This window comes from Pinus tabuliformis, chromosome 8 (genome assembly GCF_031772625.1).
Source record: "Pinus tabuliformis cultivar Carrire ecotype Pingquan chromosome 8, CPIR1, whole genome shotgun sequence".
NCBI lineage: Eukaryota > Viridiplantae > Streptophyta > Pinopsida > Pinales > Pinaceae > Pinus > Pinus tabuliformis.
Genome location: NC_142294.1, coordinates 1,258,971,645 through 1,258,996,259, shown reverse-complemented (window position 1 = coordinate 1,258,996,259; position 24,615 = coordinate 1,258,971,645).

The window sequence follows — 24,615 nt, the reverse complement described above, 5'->3', positions numbered from 1 at the left end:
TGTACACAGCACCACATGCATGACATATACATATAAACACATGCACACAGTGCCACTTATACAAGATATACACAACACCACACACACATGACACCACTTGTACAGTCGTGCACACCACACCATATGTACATAGTACCAATGTACGACATGCATGCAACACCACTTGTACATAACACTACATATCCAACATGTACATAACATCATCTGTACACAAGGCTGCATATCCATCATGAACATAGTATAATATGTACACAGTACCACATATCCAACATGTGCATAACACCACCTATACCCAGTATCGAATATGTAACATTCATACAACACTATCGATACCATCCTACACATAACAATTCATAAACAACATGTACACACACTATATATACAAAACAATGCATGTGCACACATCATATTAGAAACATGTACAACATATATATTATATGCACAATAGTTGTACCACACATCCAAAACCACATTGTCCTTACCAAGAAACCTTGCTTCCCATGTCTTATCCATGGTTGTCTTAGCATGCCACGGACCATTCTGCTTTGATTCTGTTGGTGTATCCTTCAACGTTACTTGTCATAACATAAACATAGGCATAATACAAGCATATAAATTCATATTCATATGACACTAACCTCATATATTTGTCATGACTACTCTTCCACTTGATTCCTCACGATAGAAGGAACCTCTTCATGGCATTCGTATGCATAAGTAATCATTCCTCCACAATAATGATTCCTGATGACCTTGATAGACAGTGACATAGATACATGTACACATACATACACCATAAAATAATAATGATCTCATCAGCCAACATCATACATAAATACATATGTACATATAAACATTAACGTAAAATAATCATGACTCATGATCACCTTGTCAAATATGACATACATACATACATGTATACATAAATAAACAATAAAAAAATCATGATCATAATATAATTAACAGATATCAAGGTCAAGGTTAAGATAAATTCATGTATTCATGCACAACATGCACAATATTGAGAGCAATAATTCCCAACATAGCCAAGGCATTTGTTGCCTCAGATCTATTTACTTTACCTTTTCTAGTTACCTTTCTCATGACTATATTGCCACTATCCATTTACACCAATGGACTGAGCCGATCTAATCTGATTGTCATAGTCTTACCTGTCACTGTGCTTACTCATATACTGAGCTTCATCCATGCCTTGTATTACTTGCATTACCTATCAGGTACCACATAACTCTCCCCAAGCTCCATTAACCTTCCTTTTTCCCAACAAATTCCCAAGACTCAAAACAATAAAAGGAAAGTCAAGTAATGAACAAGAAGAAGATCATGGAAAACCAACAACAATACAACACCATAAACAAAGTGGCATGGCCATGAACCATACATAATCAAAACTACAAATAAAGCATAAACAAATCAAAAAACACTAAAAGAACAAGACTTCTAAAAAACACCATAACTCAACCCCCATGATTTGCCAGTACATGTTTAGTCAATTTAGTTTCCTAAATTGCTTTGCATAAATTATCAACCGAGGTTCATAAGCTGATGGAGTGTAGTGCACTATATGTGCTAGTTAACCCTTCTTACTTTGTTGTTTTGTATTTTCATATTGTTTTGTTTTAGGGCTTTCCTTGATTCCTAATGATGTACGATTTGAATTATGAGAAACTGAGTCTAAATTTCCTAAAGGTAAACTAATCAAAATCTAAGTTAAAGGAAGGAAAAACAAAACATCTATCCTATCTAGTCATTTATTCCTAAGTCAAAAATTAAGAGGTGAAGTTGTAAGGCAAATTGAAATAATTGCAGAGAATGAAACTGATTAAAGCACTTTTAGTTGTCCAAGCCTCCAATTTTGAAAGATAAATTTCTTGAGATGGAAAAAAAGCAAATTATTTTACTTTATAGTTTAAAGAACTAAATCAAATATGCAGAGAGTAACTAATTGATTTCAATCCTTGTGAGAAGTGAATGTTTAACCATTTAGTTTAGGATGGATATCAGCTTGAAATGGTGATAAAAAACATTTATCCACACAGTGCATTGACAATCTGAACTAGGAAATAAATAGTTGAGGAAACAAACAATAAGTAAACTAATCAACAATGCATCCTTGTTACTTTTCCACCTTACCCTCTTAAAACAAAACAAGATTCATTTATGAAATAGATAGGAGATACAAGACTGCACCATCGAATTCTAACATTATGCTACTGAATATAATTAAAAGGAAACAACTACAGGAAATCAACCTAAACTACAAACACTACTAAAAGTAAATATTGAAACTAAACCGAATAGTAAACGAAATAACAAAAGAAAAGCCTCCTTTAGTGCAGGTGCCCTCTACAACTGACTTAGTTGAGCTGCTAACTAGTTGAAGATACTCTTTCAAATGATCACTTGGTCGAACACGACTTCATATTATTAACAGGAAAATACGTTCCAAAATTATAGAGTTGTAAGTCTGAGCTTAATACGTATAGCAATTCGAACTCCTTCTCAGTTCCATACAACTAATATTTAAAGAAACATTCCTAACTATATTTTGAGAGAATTTAGCTACAAGAGGTCTCCACATATTACAACAGATCTGTGTAAATGGTTGATCAGCTACAGGTGACTTTAAGTCAGCAAGATGGTTCCATGAAATTGTTATCACAGATGGCTGGTTTGAGTTAATGCTACAACAAGACTGTCAAATTTATTAATTAGCCACGAAGAGTGGACAAAGAGTCCTATTGCTCCAGGGTTTCTTTGTTTGACTCCACCTTTGACTATCGTCTTGAGCTGACTTTTTTGTCGATCTGGGTTGGGTGACTAGGATAAGATCCATGTCGTGATCATTCCAGAGATGCCCATCTGGCCAGTTTCCTCGCTTGACACCTATAACCTATTCAACCATGGATGTAGATAATGAACACACGGTTAGATGTAGAATGGGCTACGTCCCATATCTAATTTGCAAAAACTTATTTCAGATAGCAAAAACATAAAAGTATAACATGTCAATCATTTAATGTCTTCCTTGAGACAAAATCTATCATTTTTCTGTGATGGGGATCTGTCTTTTGTAGAAAAATAAGAGAAAGAAGTGAGAAAAGTTATCAAAGAGAGAGTAATTCTAAGGTCCAACATACCCCCACTGCAAAATCATTGCATGTCCCTGTGCAGTTTTTCCAAAACTATGAACTCTTCCTTCCTATTGCATCTACTCATATACCTTTCCCAATACATCTAACCTTCTTCTCTTACTCCTCTTTGAAGTGACTGCCATCCTAGGTTTCTTCATGAGAAGCCTGTATTTAAGGTTGATCACTATTTCGTTCAAGTTTCTATTCTTCCTCTTCAACTTCTTATTCTTCTTGTGCCATAGCCCTAGGTGCAGTATTGTATTATCATGAATGACTTTATTCAATTTTCTTTGTTCCTTCACGGCTTCATTTTATTTCTTGACAATGCATGTTTAATATATCTAACTCATATATTTCATGTTTGAGAGAGTCAGTCAGAGGTTCTTGTGGATTGACAGGTTGTTCTGGATTGGCTAAGGATCCCCGATCCATTGAGGCATTTTTATTTTCTAGTGATTATATGTAGTCATAAATTTGTTGTTGTACTGGGTCTATGCTTGTGGATCCTCTATTGGGGCTGCCTTCAAAATACTATCTAGGAGAGTTTTGAGGATTGTATGTAAATGGAACATTTTCGGGAGATGATACCAGGGTTTCTTCTTCTAGATTTATGAACTTTGTTTCCTTTGATGATAACTTCTTTACCATACCTCAGAGCCTAGAGCTCCTTATGAGTTGTAGGGGTTTCATGTTCTCCTCCTTCGTACCCTTTTTCTTGTTTCCTATCTTTTCCTTCCTCTTGATTTGTTTCCTAATCTTTGTCAATTTTTCAGAGATTGGTTCTTCATCATTTTTCTGTACTAAGGGCTCAGGGTTGCTTTGAATGGTTAGATTAGTCTTCTTTTTCCTACTCTTTCTAATACTATCTTTTTCAGGAGATTCTGGTGTCTCCTGGAAATGGTTTCTTATCATAAAGTTTTCCCAGGTGTCTCCTATTTTTTTCAGATGATACTCAACTAGTATTTTTATCAACCCATGATGGTACATGGTTGTCTCCAGGGATTCTATTTTCTTCTGTACATTTGAAGCCATCCTCCTTAGATAGTTTATAAGGAAGAAAGGGAGGTTGATGTTTACATCTTCTAGAAAGTTCATCAATAAATGTATATGATAAACATACATACATCTGAATCTTTCCTCACCGGTAATAAATTTTTGTAATATCAAAAGAATGCTTCTCCATTTATTTTTGAGTGCTAAAATAGGAAATCCTTTTCTAAACATAGTGACATCCATACCTGGGCTCCTGAGGATTACCTTCCAAGATTCACTGTGAAATTCTTTGTTTTTGAACCATCTCTCACCAACTCTTGAAAGTTCTATAGCCTTTTCTATGTAAGATTCTGTTACTGCAAACTTAATGTCTCCAATCTCTACTTTTGTACCATCGAATTATCTAGAAAAAGATTTTGTGATATCCTTGCAATATCCATCAAATTTTTCAATGAATTTGAGCCATCTAGTCTTCTACAACATCTCCTTGAGTTGTGGGTACCATTCCATAAACTTTGCCCCTACGGGCTCTGCCCTAATAATGAGTCCCATGGTCTTTGTTTCATAGAATTTGCTAACCTTCATAATTACTCTCCTACTCTATGAAATGGACTGTCGACGAGTATGGTGAAAAAGAACTATGAGTTTGTATGGAATAAGTAGACGGTGAGGGTTTGGAGAGGCGTGAATACGTTGGTCACATCGTGGTTGTTACCATTAGCAGATGGAGTTATTAAAGACCGTTTAATTACAAAGTATGGATAATGTAGTGAAGGTGTGTTATGATTCAATCATTATAGACTGTTAGGTATCAAATGTGGAAGATGTGGCAGAGATGTGGTATCATGAAGTGGTAGTCAAATCAAATGATGACTTGTTAAGGAGACATATGATCATTCATATTATACATGACATGTTTATGACTTGTTGTTTGAAATAAATTTTCATTTTACCTTTAGAAATTAACCTTTTTCTTGAAAATTCTTTTGGTGTTGATCCATAGGTACTTTGAGCATGGTTGATCTCCAAAACTTGATTCTTCAATTTCCCTGAATTCATGATTTATTTGTAAGCTGTACAATTGTGACAGAGCTGATAAGTAAGTTGTAGCTGCAGAATCAGATTAGCTGCGGAATGGAATCAGCTGCAGAATGTAAAAAGAAGGAAAAGTGAAATATGGCTTATGAAATATGGATGTAAAAATAAAATGGAAATGAGTTATGACATTGAGATGGAATGAGACATAATATAAAATGAGAAATAGGGTGAAATGGAGTAAAACTGAAAATATAAAATGTAAATGAAATATGACAGTGAGATGAAGTGGAACTGTAAAACAGAATGAGATGGAATGAGGCTAAGCAATTGCAGATTCTATACTGCAAATAAATGTAGCTTTTTGTAACTACTTATTACGGAAAGGAAATGGAAAATATAGGATGTCAGAAATCTCTGATTTTCACCCTGTATTTTATGTATAAGTATGCCAATAAATGAATAGTTTTCAACCTCATATAATTTTTTATTATTATTATTATTATTATTATTATTATTATTATTATCAGTCATTTCTTGGGAAAAATAAAGTCTAAGTTAGTGGAGAAGAAGGATTCTTCTTCACTAGCTTCATTTTAGAGTTATCCTAGAAAATCCTAATGAACTCCTCTTTTGAAACTGGTTATTGATATATCTTCAACCGATGACCATTCACATGAAGAGGTGTTTTGCTTCCATCTATTGTTATTATTCTCACTGCTCCATTGTTAAAGACTTATTCAATCTCATATGGCCCAAGCCAATGAGTTTGAAACTTCCCTTAAAAATATTTGAACTTTGAATCAAACAACAATGGCCATTCTCTTACCTGAAATTTATTCTCCTTAATATATTTATCATGCCATTTAGCCCTCTGCTATTGGACTATACTGGTTCTTTGGACTGAATCTTGCCTAATTTCATCAAGTTCATTGAGTTGCTCCAATCTATGTTTTTATGCCTCTGATAAATTCAATCCCAATTGGATTGTCATCTTGAAGGTTTTAATTTGAAACTCTATAGGGAACAGGGCTTGTTTCCCATAAACAAATTCATAGGGTGTATGTCTCATTTTCTTCCTCCATGTAGTTCTATAGGTCCATAAGGCTTCACGAAGCCTTTCTTCCCAATCTCTTCTATCTAGATGCACAATCTTACTGAGAATTCCTTCAATCACCTTATTCAGAGATTCAACTTGACAATTTTCTCGTGGATGATAGGGAGTAGATTTCCTATGTCTGATATTGTAATTTTCCACAAGATCCCTCACCATTGTAGATGTAAATTGAGATCCCTGATTTGTCACAATTTCTCTTGGAACACCAAAACGAGTGAAGATGTCCTAAAAAAAAAATTTAACTACGGATTTTTCATTAGAAAAAGGTAATTCTTTGGCCTCTACCCATTTAGTGACATAATCAGTGCATACCAATATATACTTCTTTTACTTATATGAAGGATTAATTGGTCCAACAAAATCTAAGGCCCATTTTTCAAAAGGTTCAATGAGTACTTGAATTTGTAGTGGCATTTCATTTGAAGGAGCAAGTTTCCCTACCCTTTGGCAGCTGTCACACCTCCTTACATATTCTTTGGCATCTTTGAAGATGGATGGCCAATAGTATCCTAAAGAAAGGATTTTATAGGCTATCCTCTTGTCAACAAAGTGTCCACCACACGGTTCATCATGACATGCCTTAAGAATCTCAGGCGTTTTATCTTCCACAACACATGTACTGATCATAAGATCTGGGCCGATTTTATACAATTCATTAGTGATCCATGAGTATATTTCACTTCTCTGAATGATTTTTCTTTATTCTCTAGTAAACAAATGTGAAGGAAATTTCACTGTGACTAAGTAATTATCAATATCTGCAAACCAAGGAGTTTGAGTAGTCACTGCGAAAAGATATTCATCAGGAAACTTATCTTCAACAAGAGTGTCATCTTTGATATTCTGAATTCTGGACAATAAATCAGCAGCTGTATTTTGTTTTCCAGGTCTATCTAGCACAATAATATTGAATTCTTGCAAGAGTAAAAGCCATATTGTTACTTTAACATTAATAATAGGTTTATTCATTAAATATATAATTGTAGAGTGATCTGTATGAACAAAGATTTCATAGCATGTTATATAATGTCTGAACTTATTGATTGCATGAACAACAACTAAAAATTCCTTTTAAATTATAGTATAGTTCAAATCAATGGGAGCCAAATTCTTACTTGTATAGTGGATGGCATAGGGAATCAAATCTTTTTGTCCTAATGCAACTCCTGGAGCTGTATTTGAAGCATCTGTTGAAATGTGAAAAGGTAGTTTCCAATTTGGACCTCTCAAAATGGGTGATTTAGAAATTTTTGTTTTTAAAGTCTCAAATGCTAATTGGCAGTCAAGATTCCAATTGAATTCACAATCCTTGTTGAGTAATTTGAAGAGTGAGGATGTTATTTTACTGAAATTTTCTATAAATCATCTATAACATGCTATGAATCCTAGAAAACTTCGAACATCCTTTTGGCAATTTGGAATTGATAATTTAGAGATGACTTCAACCTTAGACTTACCAACTTTAATCCCATCTCCTGAAATGTGATGCCCTAAAACAATACCTTTTGTAAACATCATAAAACATTTTTTATGGTTTAGTGAAAGGTTTTCTTCCTTACATATTTAAGAACTCTTTCAAAATTTTCCAAAGCTTCTTCAAATGTATTCCCATATACTGCAAAATCATCCATATATACCTCTACACAATCACATATTAGATCAAAAAAAATTCCTAGTACTCCTCTTTGGAATGTTGCAGGTGCGTTACATAACCCAAAAGGAAGTACTTGGTAGGCATAAGTTCCCCATGAACAAGTAAGTGTGGTTTTATCTTGATATTCAGGTGCCACCTAAATTTGATTATAACCACTAAAACCATCCAAGAATGAAAAATACTTCTTACCTACTAATGTATATAATACTTGATCTATAAAGGGAAAAGGAAAATGATCTTTAATGGTAGCTTTATTCAATTCTCGGTAATCGATGCACACCCTCCATTTACGATTGTTTTTAGGCACAATTACTAAAAGGGAAACCCATTGGCTGTCTGAAATTGGGTAGATGAAGTTTACATTCAACAGTTTTTGCAGCTCTTCTTTCAAAATTTCCCTAAGATTTGGATTCATTCTTCTCTGAGCTTGTCTGATAGGTCTACAATTTTCCTCAATGTAGATGTGATGTATACAAGCCTTAGGACTAATTCCTTTCATGTCAGTATATTCCCATGCATATGTAGCAGAATGTTGTTGTAATGTCTTGATTAGATTTTCCTTTTGTAATTTCTCCAAGGTATTGTTTATGTTCAATGTTCTCCCTAAAAATATTTCAATTGTAGAGCTACCAAATTCTTCCTTGGAATAAAGAGACATTTGCCTAGATGACAAATATTCGATGTTGGATTTTTCTTGAAATTGATCATGTTCATATTCTGGAGATGAATCAAAATTTTCCATTGTATTTAAGATTTGAGTATCTTCAATAATATCTGAAATAGTAAAGAGAGGCTGAATGTCATTTTCATCATCAATCCATTCTTTGTCATCTATTTCTGTTATTGTTCTTGCTGGAAGATATAGAATGAATTTCTTTGTTGAACACCCATTAGAAGTGTACATATCACCAAATCTATAGCTAATGAAAGCATCAGCTGTGGCCAGCTAAAGTCTTCCTAATATGAGTGGATGTTGTCCTTCATTGTTCTTGGGGGTTAAGATCATAATATCAACAGGATATTCCCAAGAATCTAAGGATATTGAAATATCTTCTAACACTTCACCTGGCTTGATTACAGATCTGTCTGCTAACTGAAATAATGTAGGTGTGTAAATAAGATTAGGAAGCTTGAGTTGTTCCATGGTTTGTTTTCTCATGTTGTTTATTGCTGCCCCTAAATCAATCAATGTATTTGGAATTTCAACTCCATTGATATGTGTTTTCACAATCGGACTTCCTGGATCTACATATTTTTGTATGGAAATTTTTATCATCATTATATCTGCTATTTTTCCTACCAAGTGAATTCTTTTTGTTTTTTTTTGCTTTTCTTCCTAGTTTCTTTATGAATAACTCCTTTATTTTTTTAGCTAGGATTGGAATCTCCTTAATGGATCGTAACAAAGGAATTTTGAAACAGGATTTTTTCAATTCATCTAGAAAATCATAATTGGGCAACATGATCTACTTTTCTACTCCTCTATCAACTTGTAGTCTTTCAGGAAAAGGAGGCACAGAAGTAGATACTGGTTGCTCAATGATAGGAGTTGAGTTCATTGGTTCTTTCTATTTTTCATTTACAGTATTTTGGTTTTGGAGAGATGTTCCCTCAAAACCTTTATTGGGTTGTAGAGAATCTTCCTCAGAACTGTCTTGTTCCTAAATAACTACAGAAGGTCTTTCCTTTTATAATATCGTACCAAATCTTAATTGAACATCATTCAGATCTAGAGGAGATCATATAAGTTGGAAATTGTTTTCCTTCCACCATGTAAGTATTTTGAGGATTTTTATTGTTGGGGTTTGGTAATGGTTAGGCACGTAGTTAATTTGGTTTCTGCTAAAATGGTGGTAAGAGTGGAGGATTTTGGTTTTGTTGTGGAAATGGTAATGAAAGTTGAGGGTTCTGATTTTGAAGTTATGGTTGCTGATTTTGTTGTGGAATGTGTGGGGGAGGATAATTCTGATATGATGGAGGATATTGATAATATTGATAAAATCTCACATAAGGATTTTGTACACCTTGTGCCCATGGTTGAGATTGGGATTGAGATTGAGGCCACATTTGAGATTGAGATTGAGATTGAAGCCAAGGTTGCTAGAAGGAATTCCAATTTGGTGGGGGCTGAAGATACATTTTATTGTTAAATCCCTGATTTTGTGGCCCCTACCAAGGTTTTCTAGAGACAAAGCAAAGAGGTTCTGCTAAATTTGGAACTGTTTCTTCTTGAAAAACAACCTTAAGACCTGGAATCGAGGGACAACCCTTGGTTTGATGATCCTATGAGAAAATCATACAAGTCTCTATAATTCTCTTAGAGCGTGTTTTCTTCTGCATTTTGGACAGAAAATAACTAAAGCATCAGCCTCGGTTTTCTGCTTGTTTTGCAACTTAAGGTTATCTATTTACTCACTAAGACTCCCTATGATATCTATTTTGAATTCTTCAAGCATATTACCAATTTCTGCCCTACTCACTGATCTAGTTGCAGGCTTATTTACTCTAACAAGAGAAGGATCTCTTAGACCTTTCCCAGTTTTGGATTTCCTTCTTGAGAATTGAACACATAATTCTCCTCTATCACTTAATGGGAGTTGAGAGATATCTCCCTTCCCCATCATGTTAAGGATATCTATCCAGTCATCTCTAATGGATTCTAATAAAAGATCTTTTAAGGTATCTTCATCTAAATTGTCCATCTTTGCTCTTTTCAAATTATAGTTGAATCTGTCAATCAAATCCTCCATGTTTTGATCCTCTCTTTCCATCATTTTTAACACTTCATCTTTCTGATTGGTAGGAATGCAATAATCCAATTACCTATCCAAAAATGTTTTTTTCATGTCATTCCATGTTCTAATGGACTAAGTGACTAACCCCATGAACCACTTCAAAGCAGCCCTTTTAAGTGTTGAAGGGTACAACTTAAGCTTTTGAGAGTCTTGTAGGTAATCATAGGTTCTACACAAGACTTCAAACTCAAATAAAAATGTCTCAGGATCCTCACTTTTTAACCCATGGAAGTTTGGGAGGATAGAAGGTGAGATATTTTTCGTTGTGCCATTTGTTTCTTCGTCCACTATAGGGAATGCAAAAGAATTATCTATTTCCTAATTTCCTCTACCTCCTCCATTATTTCCTCTACCTCTTCCTCTACCCCCTCCTCCAAACAGTGTGAATTCTTCATCTTCCTTCTTCTACCATTATAGTTTCTTCAGGGTCAGTATAGGGTTCAACCTACAAGGTTACTTTCTCCTCCTCTAGTTCTTCTATTAATGGGATATGGGAGAGAGGTTATACTTCTTCTTCCTCACCAGGAATTCTTAATTCTTCAACTAAAATGTGCTCTCCTGTGGAGGTGAAAAAGGTTATTCCTCCTGTTGGAGATTCAAGATTTTTCTCCTGTAGGATTGACTTAGTAGATGAAGTAGGAGATTATTTTGATTGGATTTCTGCCCATGGAATTTCAAGAGTTCTATGACTGGGAGTATGAGTTTGGGATGAAGGTGTATCTTTTCTTGTTCTTGGTAGAGTAGGTGGTGTTGTAGGAATTGAACTCCTGCCTCTAGCTATAAATATACCCCTAGAGTCTCTTTCTCTATGCATATCAATTTTTTTTTTGAATGTAAGAGATAAAGTTACCTAGTTACACTTCCCCGGCAACAGCACCAAAATGTTTAGTCAATTTAGTTTCCTAAATTTCTTTGCATAAATTATCAACCAAGGCTCGTAAGACGATCAAGTGAAGTGCACTCTATGTGCTATTTAACCCTTCTTACTTCGTTGTTTTGTATTTTTATATTGTTTTGTTTTGGGGGTTTCCTTTATTCCTAATAGTCTGAATTATGAGAAACCGAGTCTAAATTTCCTAAAGGTGAACTAATCAAAATCTAAGTTAAGGAAGGAAAAGCGGAGCATCTATCCGATGTAGTTATTTAATCCTATGTCAAAAATTAAGAGGTGAATTTGTAAGAAAAATTGAAATAATTACAGAGAATGAAACTCACTAAACCACTTTTAGTTGTCCAAGCCTCTAATTTTGAATGATAACTTTCTTGAGATGGCAAACAAGCAACTTATTGTACTTTATAGTTTAAAGAACTAAATCAAATATGCAGAGAGTAACTAATTCATTTCAATCCTTGTGTGAAGTGAATGTTTAACCATTTATATTCGGATGGATATCAGCTTGAAATGGTGATAAAAAACATTTATCCACACAGTGCATTGGCAATTTGAACTAGAAAATAAATAACAGAGGAAACAAACAATAAGTAAAATAATCAACAATGCATCGTTGTTAATTTTCCACCTTACCCTGTTAAAACAAAACAAGATTCATTTTTGAAATAGATAGGAGAAACAAGACTGCACCATCGAATTCTAACATTATTAAATTGAACATAATTAAAAAGAAGCAACTACAGGAAATCAACCTAGACTATAAACACTGCTAAAAGTAAATAATGAAACTAAACTAAACAATAAACAAAATAACAGAAGAAAAACATCCTTCAGTGTAGGAGCCCTCTACAACTGACTGAGTTGAGCTGCTAACTAGCTGAAGATACTTTTTCAAGTGATCACTTGGTCAAACATGGCTTCATATTATTAACAGGAAAATAAGTTCCAAAATTACAGAGCTATAAGTCTAAGCTTAATACATATAGAAATTAGAACTCCTTCTCAGTTCTATACAACTAATATTTAAAGAAACATTCCTAATTGTCTTTTGAGAGAATTTAGCTACAGGTGGTCTCCACATATTACAACATATCTCCGTAAAATGGTTGATCAACTACAGGTGACTTTAAGTCAGCAAGATGGTTGCATGAAACTATTATCACCGATGGCTGGTTTAGGTTAATGCTACAAAAAAAATGTTGGATTTATTAATTAGCCACGAAGAGTGGACACAGAGTCCTATTGCTCCTGGGTTTCTTCGTTTGACTCCACCTTTGGCTGTCGTCTTGAGATAGCTTTTTTGTCAATCTGGGTTGGGTGACTAGGATAGGATCCATGTCATGACCATTTGAGAGAGTACCCATGTGGCCAGTTTCCTCGCTTGACATCTGTAACCTGTTCAGCCATGGAAGTAGCAATGGAACACATGGTTAGCTGCAGAATGGGCTATGTTCTATAGCTAATTTTCAAAAACTTATTTCAAATAGAAAAAACATAAAAGTATAACATGTCAATCTTTTAATGTCTTCCTTGAGACAAAATCTATCATTTATCAATGATGCAGATCTGTCTTTTATGGAAAAACAAGAGAAAGAAGTGAGAAAGGTTGTCAAAGATAGAGTAATTTTGAGGTCCAATAGTACTTCCAAGGATTCATGAGTGAAAGCTCAGCTCAAGCCTTCTTCAAGATCTATGATAGATTCTTTTGTCATTTGATTCCCTACATCGTGCAACATTAACTCATGCTTTTATTCATGCCTTTACAATATTAGAACTCAGCCTCTTATCTTAAAAATCTATCTTAAGATAACAACCTATCAAATGCATATTCATGAATATAACACATATCCACATAATGTTAGTCAAATTTAAGGTTAAGAAAACTTTTTGTATTCATTTAAAGCACTCCTTCATTTGGAATTGTGGTTTCCAAACATAGCCAAAGGAATCCTCACCCAATTCCTTTATTTAACTCTTTTACCTTGCTGCAATTGAGTCTTATTATGTGCTATCACATTCACCAAGATGTTATTTATATAAAAAAAAACAACTGTTACCTTGTCAAGATAATACCAAACACGTTGCCCTGCAACTGCTCACACATGTCAGTCACATGTTCCAAAAATCAAGACATCATGTCTATTAATTTGAAATCAGCCTTCACCAATACTAACAACCATGTCATAGCCAGAAATCAACTCACAATCGTAGTTATAATACTAAAACTAGCACCCACTTGCACGCAAGTGCATATCAGTTGTCTCAACACATATTGTCTTAGTACAACCATATTCAAACAAGATCATTCCTTCATACAAGTTTATAAGCGCAAATACATATCACACACTTCATCAAGCATTCAAACAACCTATAAACATACCCCCTTAGTATCCATGGTCCACACTAAGGTAGAAGGAGGAAGCTACTATAATAGCTCGATCTATAATGTCCAATTATGGAAATGGGATCTCCAAAGGTCTACTAAATTTAACCACACTTGAAAATAAATTGATTTTCATTTCTCATACATTTTTTATGATATTAATTCAAAACATTGCACTTATTTGACACATAACATAATAACTAAAAACATGCCACTTTTCCATTTCCTTGCATGCAACTTTTCAAATTCCTTGCATGCAACCTTTCAAATTCCTTACATCCAACTCTTCAAATTCTTTGCATGAAAATAGGCATAGATTAGCTAGATCATATTATTATATTACAATACTATCCCATCCAAAAAAATAACATTTCCTTCAAACAATTGCCATACTTTTACATTTTCTTCAAACAACTAATATATTATTACATTTGCATGTAAGCATTTCTTCAAACACTTTACATGAAAACTATTATAGCAAACTATTTGCATACAAGTAAGCATATATCAACTACAGAAATACTATTACAAATTAATACTATCCCTAACCACAAACAACATACTCATTGGCATAATTTATCAAACAATTTGTATGCAATTAATCATTGAACCATTTAAGCATTTCATCAAACACTTTGCATGAAAACTAATATAGCGAATGATTCAATGCATATATCCTAAACTATAGTAGTACAAGTTATGGAAACTGAACCATATGATCTGTGGTACTTTCTCTCACTATGGTTCAAGTTTCAACTTCTGAGATTTCATAGATGAAAATTTATAACAAAAATACCAACACAACCGTATTTGGTGCACAATTCTAGGAGTATCCAAAAAGCTCGACTTCCACTAGACACATCTCCTAAAATATGGCTCATAAATATCTGAAATTTTAATCACAATATTCATGGCATTTCCCCTCATTGTGGAAATAATTTCAGCTCCTAAGAGTGCCTAGAGAAAAGTTATAAAAAAACGTCAGTGTGACCTATTTGAGGCATGATTTTAGGAGCATTCAGAAGGCTCAACTCCCTCTACTCATATCTCCTAAAATATTTTGACCCAATATCTGAAATTTATACCACACAATAAGTTGTAGGCCCCATCAATATTGACAATTTTTGAACTTCTGAAAGCCTACAAAAGGTAAGTTATTACAGAAATTCTAACATGACCTATTTAAAGGTGCATTCAAGAAGGTCATCTTCCTTAGATCATAATTCCTAAAGTATTGTGAACCAATATGTGAAATTTTGACAACATTATAAGTGAGATTTACCTTCAATATGGAAAAAATTTCAACTTCTAATATGCCGGAGAACAAAAAATATAACATATATGAAAGAAAGGTCTAAAATTTAAACCTTTGTTCTTCATTTCACCCTTAATAGAGCCCATCCAGTCCAGACGTTTGAACCATGCTCTGATACCACTCTATAGCACCCTCCTCCCATATCTACCCAAGCAACTAGCCATCCAAGGTAAACATGCAAAGAGAGTCCACTATGGATAAGATTCAACCTCCTTTGAGACTTTAAGGAAATGGATTAAAAAAAGAAATAAACTAAACAAGATCATAACCAAAACCCCATTAGCCATGACAGGCATTCCATCAAAAATATCATCGATTAGTAATCTACAGTGTAAATAACAAAAATAAGAGTATGTATCTCACACTTATTTGAGAATCTCTATGAACCATTGTTCCCTTGTGTCATTTTCTTCATTATCCTCCATTAATTCATAAACACATTATTCATTCGCGTACAAGTAAAAATATGTTGAGAGCCATACATAACTACTATCATAAAATGTTCATATAACAAACATAATAGGAATAGAAATACAATAAACATATCAACCATCAAATCCATAAATACATAAGTATCGTTACACATGAAAACCAAGGATATGTGTTTCTCATTAATGAAAGCAATGAACTAATCGAATATAGGACTACCACGTTCCACCCAACCGTAGAACAGTTGAGCCAAATATATCTTCATCCAGTCATCCCCATGCCATATTTCAAGCATGAATGTGGGATATCATAGAAAACATAAATCAAAACTCATCTAGGGCTTCCATAGGCCATCCACCTCAAACCATCAAAAAGTGGCTCCACCTCACGGTTGGACATCACCAAAAAAACCATCATCAGATTGGTCTCCATCGAAGCCTTCTAGGGCTTCCAGAGTGTTTCTCCAACCAAGGCTTCTAGAACTAATAACTCAACCCACATCTTATACAAGAGTTCTAGAGTATTTTTCCAACCAAGGCTTTCAGGACTAGTAACTCAACCCACCAAGGGCTTCCAGAGCATTTGTCTAACTAGGGCTTCCAGGACTAGTAACTCAATGCAAGTTGTTACAAGATTTCCAAAGCATATTTTCAACCAGGGCTTCCAGGACTAATAACTCAACCCAAGCTAAGGAAACATAAGAACCAACCAAAATAAAACAATGAAATTAAACCCACAATCACCATGTCTATCTTGGAAATGGAAAGGTTAGGTAATCCACTGTCGAACTAGGAAAGCCTCCATGCCAATGAAAGATCACAAACAAGAAACCACATGCATATTTCATGCATGCCCAACACTAGGGAAGAGATCATACATGTAACTCGGTACCTACAAGAAAATTTGATGTAGTTTTTGATGTCGATGCCTTCTTGCACTTTCCTACTCTTGCTTTGCCTTCTTGCTCCAAGAATCCAAATATGCCACACCCTCCAAGAGTGCTCCAAGAAAACTCTAAGTATCCAATAGTATGAGAGAGAGAGAATAATGAGAGAGATCCAAAATTGAACTAACAAAAGGTTCACCCTGAAAGAAAGAAGCTTGCCAACTGTTCTTCAGAAGATTTTTTATTAATGAGACCGCTATTTCTTCATTTTCCATAATTTTCCTTCATTTGCCTCCTCACATACAACTTGTGACCTTTTACCCTCATTTTCTCCTAATTTCCATTATTTTCCTTCATTTTCCTCCTTACATGCAACTTGTGACCTTTCACCTCCTTTTTGTCCTAATTTCCATTACTTTCATAAATAAATGTGCCAAAATACCTTTTTGCCTCTTTAATTCCTTAGACATTGCATTTGTCAATTTCCTTAACCATGAACAACCAAATGAACACTCACTAGGTTGCCCTGCCCATCATTTCAGCTTGGAATACATGTCCCATCATTCATGGTATTTATATATTTTTACATGGAATTTTTACCAAGGCTGTTAGATTCCACATCTCAAGGGAGAGATCTATGGAGAGAGGATCTAGGGCCAGGAATGGTAGGACTCATTTCAATCTTCATCTACCTAAAACCACATTGTCGTTCTCAAGCTTTCTAGTAAGAGAGGCGTCTCCTCCATTATTGGAAAAGCTTCATGAAGGGGCTAGTGTGGATTTTCCTAATAAAAGTAGCATTGGCAGCGCTAGACATGTGTAATGCAAAGGGTTACCATCACACATTTTCCTGATAAGAATAGCATTGTGCTTACAAAAAAATGTTTTTGACAAGCTCTTTAGAATGCTTTCAAGGAAAATTTTCTTCCTTTTCTTCAGGGATCTTCCAAACATTTTTCATGGTGAATACATTTTTTTTGAAAGATTTCATATCTTTGCAACACTTGAGACATTGAAGACACAAAGTGCGACACTTCAGGATACGATACTGGGAGTGCAACAAATTACTGTCTAACACTATATTGCTAGTGATTTTATCTCTTTTCTACAAGGCATACTATGTCAACTAAACCAAATCATAATAAACCAATGTACCTTAGAAAAATTTGGGGAAGATATCTCATGTGAATGGTCAACCAATCATCGTACTACATGTATAACATAAGCATGACAACATATATACATATAATACATAAGCACATAACCATGTAACCATTAGTCTAGCTAGAGTCTAGTCATCAATGCATGACCATATCAACTACACATACCATGACCTCATGCATGAAAACACAACCATACCAATGTACACTGACAGTATGCAAACATAAACAATATGTAGCAAATCATATAGTCATGATGACACACTTTACAACAACAACATTCTCTTTCACATAGCTACATCATTACAACCATGAGTGACACATGCATATGCAATAATCATATAGATCACAAGGATGATTAACACACATGAAAACAACATGAATGCATTACCAACATACCACCCATCTAGTCTGAGGGGTGAACCACTCTATGATACCACTCTGTAATACCCTCCCCCCACATCTACCCAAGTAACTGTCCAACTGGGGTAAACATGTGACAAGAGGCTACTATGATTGGATTCAACCTCCTATGTGACATTAAGGAAGTGGAATAAATGGAAAAACAACATATAGACCTTCCACATCAACTACAAGAATCCTAGGAACCATCCCAACCCCTCCGATAGCTAGCCCCTAGGTCCCACTAAGGTCTTAGAACACTTGGCCTTTGGAAGCTCCCATGCTATGGGCCTGACAACATACAGGAGGCTCTGGAATCTCTCATGACAAGGCCTACTACAATCTAGGACTATTTTTCTCAATGCTATGCCAACGTCCCTGGGATTTGAGCTACTTTTTTAGGCCCAGAGCCCAGGTTACTACACATAATTGAATGACGCCTTCATAACAAAAACATAACATGGAAATAATGATGCAAATGAAAATACTTGAGCAAACCCTTAACCGGACCCATACTAGCCCGGAGAGGAATTTGAATAAACATATCAAAAGTATGTAATCTATAGGTGTAAACAAAAAATTTAAGCATAGGGGTCTCATACTTATCTGAGAATCACTATCGGGCATTGTTCCCTTAATTCATTTGCTTCATTATAATCTATTAGGTCATATATACATTGTTCATTCATTTACAAGTAAAAACATGATGAGAGCCATACATAACCACTGTCATAAAATATATACATAACCAACATAATAGAAATATAAATACCAAGGAAATCACAACCATATGATCCACATATAAACCAGTATAATACTCATATAATTACAAAGAGAAATAACCTCTTATTAGTGATGCAAAAACCAAACCCAGGATGGGACTACCATGTTCCACCTAACCATAGAATGGCTCTGCCAAATCTCTCTTTAGCCATTCACCCCCATGCTATATTCCAAGAAATGAATGTGGGCCTCAAACAAAAAGAGCCAACCAAGGTATCCTGAGGTTAAACCAACTCACCCTCATCAGTAGAAATCAAGCCTGACCTTAATCCATATTGGATCACTAGGCCAACACAATAAACATGTAATAACATGCTTTACCATGATCTCCATCAGATCACAAGGCCAAACAATAATGGATGACACCATATTTCTCGACCTAAATTATGAGGAATTTTCTTGTCTCATAGTCTCTCAGGCTTTTCCACAATCCACAGTCTGATCAAGGGATCACTAGGCCCTAAATCGAGACACCACCTTCTAGTCTTTACCATATATACCACCCTTCACTAGAAATGGTTCCTAGGCCTAATAAAGGGTAAACACCTCTTGTATTTATCATACATCCCATCATTCACTGACATGGATTCCTAGACACACCGAGGCAACACAAAATCTAGCTTTACTACAACCCACAATCCGGTTCAGGGGTTACTAGTCCATGTGTTCTATCATTCAAAGATCCACATAAGTCAACTTTGCAACCATATGATAATCTATCTCAACCAAAACAGGAGAACCCCATCACGCTATGGCTATCGAGAAATGGCAAGGGCTAGGCTTGAAACACTGTCACACCTGGAAAAACCCACGCCATAACAACAAAAGAACCACATGCAATACCATGCATGCCAATTCTAGCAAGGAAAATTCTAGATGAACTATTAGATGAATTTCATTAACCTAGATATTTGTTGAATGTTGTTTTAAAATGATATTATTATCAAATAAGGATACATAAATAAGACATTCCAAAAATGATCTTTTTTACCCACGAGGAAATATATGAATTTTGCATTATTAAGTTATCCAATGCACTAGATATGTTACAATAAATAATAAATGATATATGTCATCTAAAATTGAGGAAGTTTATCTAAACATGCATTGAGTATAATGAGAATTGGAAATTTCATCTTAGGCATGATGAAATTATGTTGAAATTATTAGAAGAAACTAAATTATTTGCAAACAATGTAGTTTTAACAAATGACAGTATTGTCTAAAGGAATTAACATGGATCGTAAGCACATTGAATCAATTACTAAATAACCTTATTGATCTACGGTCAAATTCATAAACTAAATCGACCACATCGACTTAAATATTTATTAACCCAAATGAGTCTATCACTAGAGCAACATGAATGGATTAGACAATTTTAGGTTTTTCAATTTAAAATTCTCTATTAGAATTACAAATAAAATCAAGTTGCACATAGTTTATCATGAAAATATGAGTGAAATGTCACATTATTTGCAATTTCCATAGCCATTCCTAAATCAATTTTCCATAGCTAAATATGAAAAAATCTGGAGGCCAAAAATGATAATTGAGGAAGACGATATAAACATAGCCTCATATCCGAATATACATGGGAGAAGGATATACTCTAGAATAAAGGAATAATATGTTTACCTAATACTCCCAAATTCAAAACACATATTTTAAGAGAGAATCATGACTCACCATCTATAGGAAATGTTGGGATTTTTATAACATACTACAATATCTGATAATCCCTCTTCTAGAAAGGAATGAAGAGTGGCATTCAAATATATGTGGTAAAATGTGACACATGTCAATGATATATATTTGAATGAGTGACACTTCTAACTCTTATTCAACCCTTGCACATCCCATATCAAAAATGGGTTTAAGTATCTATGGAAATTATCAAAATCTTCCCTACTTTGTAAGGGATAGATAACATATTTGTAATGGGATTGATTAAATAAATATTCCGATTTCACAATATTTTCATTGAAGGAAAGGCTAGTCAAATCACTAATAGTTATGTGAAGAGTATTTATAAGTTCCATGGGTCCTAAAAGTCATTATCAGCAATAGGGATCCCAAGTTTACTAGTTATTTTAGAAAGTATTATTTAGCCATGTGAGAACCACTCTGACGATGAGCACTTAGTACCATCCTTAGATGAACATAAAAAAATCAAAGTAGTTAATAAGTTCCTTATAGATAATGAATTTTTTTTTTTGAATGGTCATTAATCTTAGTAGCACAATTAAATACATCTTATATATTGGTGGTATAACAATGCATACCACGTGTCAGTAAAAATATCTCCATTTTAAGCCTTATATGGGTATCCTTCACTATCAATAAGGGAATACTTTTTCTCCAAATTCAAGGCTCACGCCATAAAAGAATACTTAGTGACTTCTAATTTTTTTTTTTAATCTTAAAATATCATCTCAGGTAATATAGTAATTAATCAATTCAAAAATTTATATGAAAATATTTGACCATGAATTTGATGTAGGGGGTTAGATGTACATTAAATTAAAACCCTTCAAGAAAAAATAACTTAAAAATACAAAAAAAATAAACATATGCCTAACGCTTATGTCTGTTATATGGTGTAAAGGATAATTGACCAACTAGCATATACACTAGACCTTCCAAACAAAGAAAAAATACATGATGTCTTACATATATCATCTTTTAACAAAAAAATGTGTTCAACAATTTTAGTACAAAAAAACTACCCATTTAGATGAAGAATGGAAACTAATACTACAACTTGAAGGGATACTAGAAGTCAAGACAAACTTATTACTTCTCTTGAGAGGTTTCAATGAGTACCTTATTAAGTGAAATAATTTCCCAAAGCATAAAGCTACTAGGGAAAATGAAGACTTGGTATGCCAAAAAATCCTTCTTTCTCATGATTTGTGGTCAAATCATTTTATGAAGGGATGAATTGTAATGAACTTAACATAACATATTAAAATTATTGTAATTAAAATCCAATGGAAACATGTGACATGAAAGGGTCATAATATTCTCCTCAACGAATTATGTAGAGTAGTACTCTACATTGTGATTATCCACTAAGGAATAACAAAAGATACAAGTTTATTAAATTTATGGCCTGTGTCAATGATATCCTTTACATCTAAGTAAGTGTATAGGACCATTAACAATTTTGAGCACTGTGTATGGATCTTAGGGACCAGTAAATTTTAATAGAAATAGATCCATACTTTAGAATGTATGGTTCCTCTTGGTTAATAATTCATGTGTTCTACAACATGTGCATTCTCATGCTTAAGGACATGACTATTCCCAAAAACCTAGGTTAGAAAAATGTGTGAATATCTGAGCACCAAGGATATAATACTAGGAATATGTGGACATTTATGAAACTTTGTATTTATTCCTATGTGTGCACATTCCTATTCACTCCAATTCCACTTTTCAGCCATCAAATCTATACTAGAATGTGAATGAGTTACTTCATTAGTTAAGTACAATGTAATGGTGTTGAGAACTAGGAAATTACTGAGAGGGGTGTGAATCAATAATTGTGTCCTTTAAAAAACCAATTTCAAATTATTTTAACAACCTTATAATCCTTTTATTAATGCATTAGCATATTTATATGTGTTCAACAACTATCCATGTATTGATAAGAAATCATACAAGAAACTCATGAAACACATTGAGACACCAGGTGTAAGTGGAAACCCATAAAGGGAAATACCATGAATTGTCATTATTGTGACATAAAGGGAAGCACCCACTCCTTTTACATAAATTTTCTATAGGCTTATACTTACCGGAGATATCAATTTTCTTCTACAAACTACAACTTTCTCGGAGCATGAATCCATCTTATTACAAGCTCCGACCTATTATTTTTCAGGCTACGACCAGAAAGGAGACACCAATATCCTCACAATATTACAAATTTACTTTTCTAGTTTACCTAGACTTTGAATTATGAGTTCTCCTTTTGTCTGGCTATATTTTGTACTCTTTCTATTTTATTTAAACTTGCTTATCTCATGCTATTCCTCCTCAATTTGACCATGTCTACTCCACTTCCTCTTTCTCTCTTTTCCAGGAAGTTCATAAAGTAGTTCTCACAAAAGTTCAAATTCAATAGTCGCTCTATCATTTAAAACACATATTTTGATAGAGTTTGCTGACTATTTGTATTCTAATGCAGGGATCTGAAGTGAAGGGTTGGATTTTTGTATTCTACACTCTTTTTGGTCTATCTCTTCATTTCAAAACTTGAATATCAAGTCAAGAAAAATGGACATCGTAACATTCAAAAAACTGGAATAATACAAGCCAACAATAACGATTGCACTATATGCTTTAAAAATAGTGCCTTCTTAGAAATTTAAATTCAAAATGTATCATACAAAAATATTATTAAAACATTTATATTAAATAGAAATAAAAATTTCTTTAATTCCCATGTATTCACTTTGGTTATGAACCAAACAACATCACAAACCTTGCTCATGAAGCATTGATGGCATGAGTTTAAAAAATGTTGTCAAGTGGATTGTTACTCTAATTTTAAACAATTTTTATCTACGTTTTCTTATGAAATATTTATTGTTATTATTTTTCAAGTCCCTTCTTATGCTATCACTTCTTTTGTCAACATTGCCAACACTACTAACAAATGGGCTAGCAATTTAGTGATCACTTAATGTCTTTGGTTTGAGAGATAGTCAATTAAGGAGTATGATCATTGGAGGTAAATTTTTCCTATAGAATTCTTACTTTTATGGTCTTATCCTATTCTATTAAAACCTTAAACCTGAAATTAAAAAAAAAAAAAAAAGTAGACCACCACAACAAGAAGAAGAAAAGAAAAAAGGCCTAAGACAAAAATTCAATTTTTCCACAAACAAATAAAAATCCATTTTTTATATGGATCAAACGATATAATCAAAATAAATAAACCATAAATAAATAATCCATCATTTATCATCTTTCTCAATGATTTATTTGACCTTCTATCCCTCATATCCTATCCTTATATTTGCATATTGCTCCTCTTATCATACATTTGTATCCCTTCAAAGCCAAAACCGTTTGAAATGCATATTGAGGTAAAATTTTCTTATTTTTATTAATTCCTAAGTATCTAATTAATTAATTGATTTTTGAGTTAATTTCATAAATATGAATTATGTATCCTTGTCTTTGTAGCTCCCAGGAAGTTCCTGTAAGCAACCTCCAAGTTTGGCATATCTATGCAACTCAAGGGGAAATTTTGAAACATGGATTTTGTTCCTAGAGTTGATGTCATGGTTTAATGTTATGTAGATTGTACCTAGGTCAACCCCAAAAGGTTTCAACTCATGATCAACAATTCAGATAACTTATGTCATGAAGAATCAAGTCACTAACTTTAGGTGTAATTTACAAGGAAATGAAGAAGAATTTGGAAAATATGACACATGGGTTTTTTTCTAGTAGACCTTGAGTTAGGTGCATTTTAAAGTAGTTTCAAAAAAAATGTGCATGGATTGGGAGATATATGTGGTTCTTTCAAGGGTATCTTTCTTGTTGCGACCATTCCCAGCTTGCATCCCAAACAAAGAAATCAACTAGCAAAGGAACCAA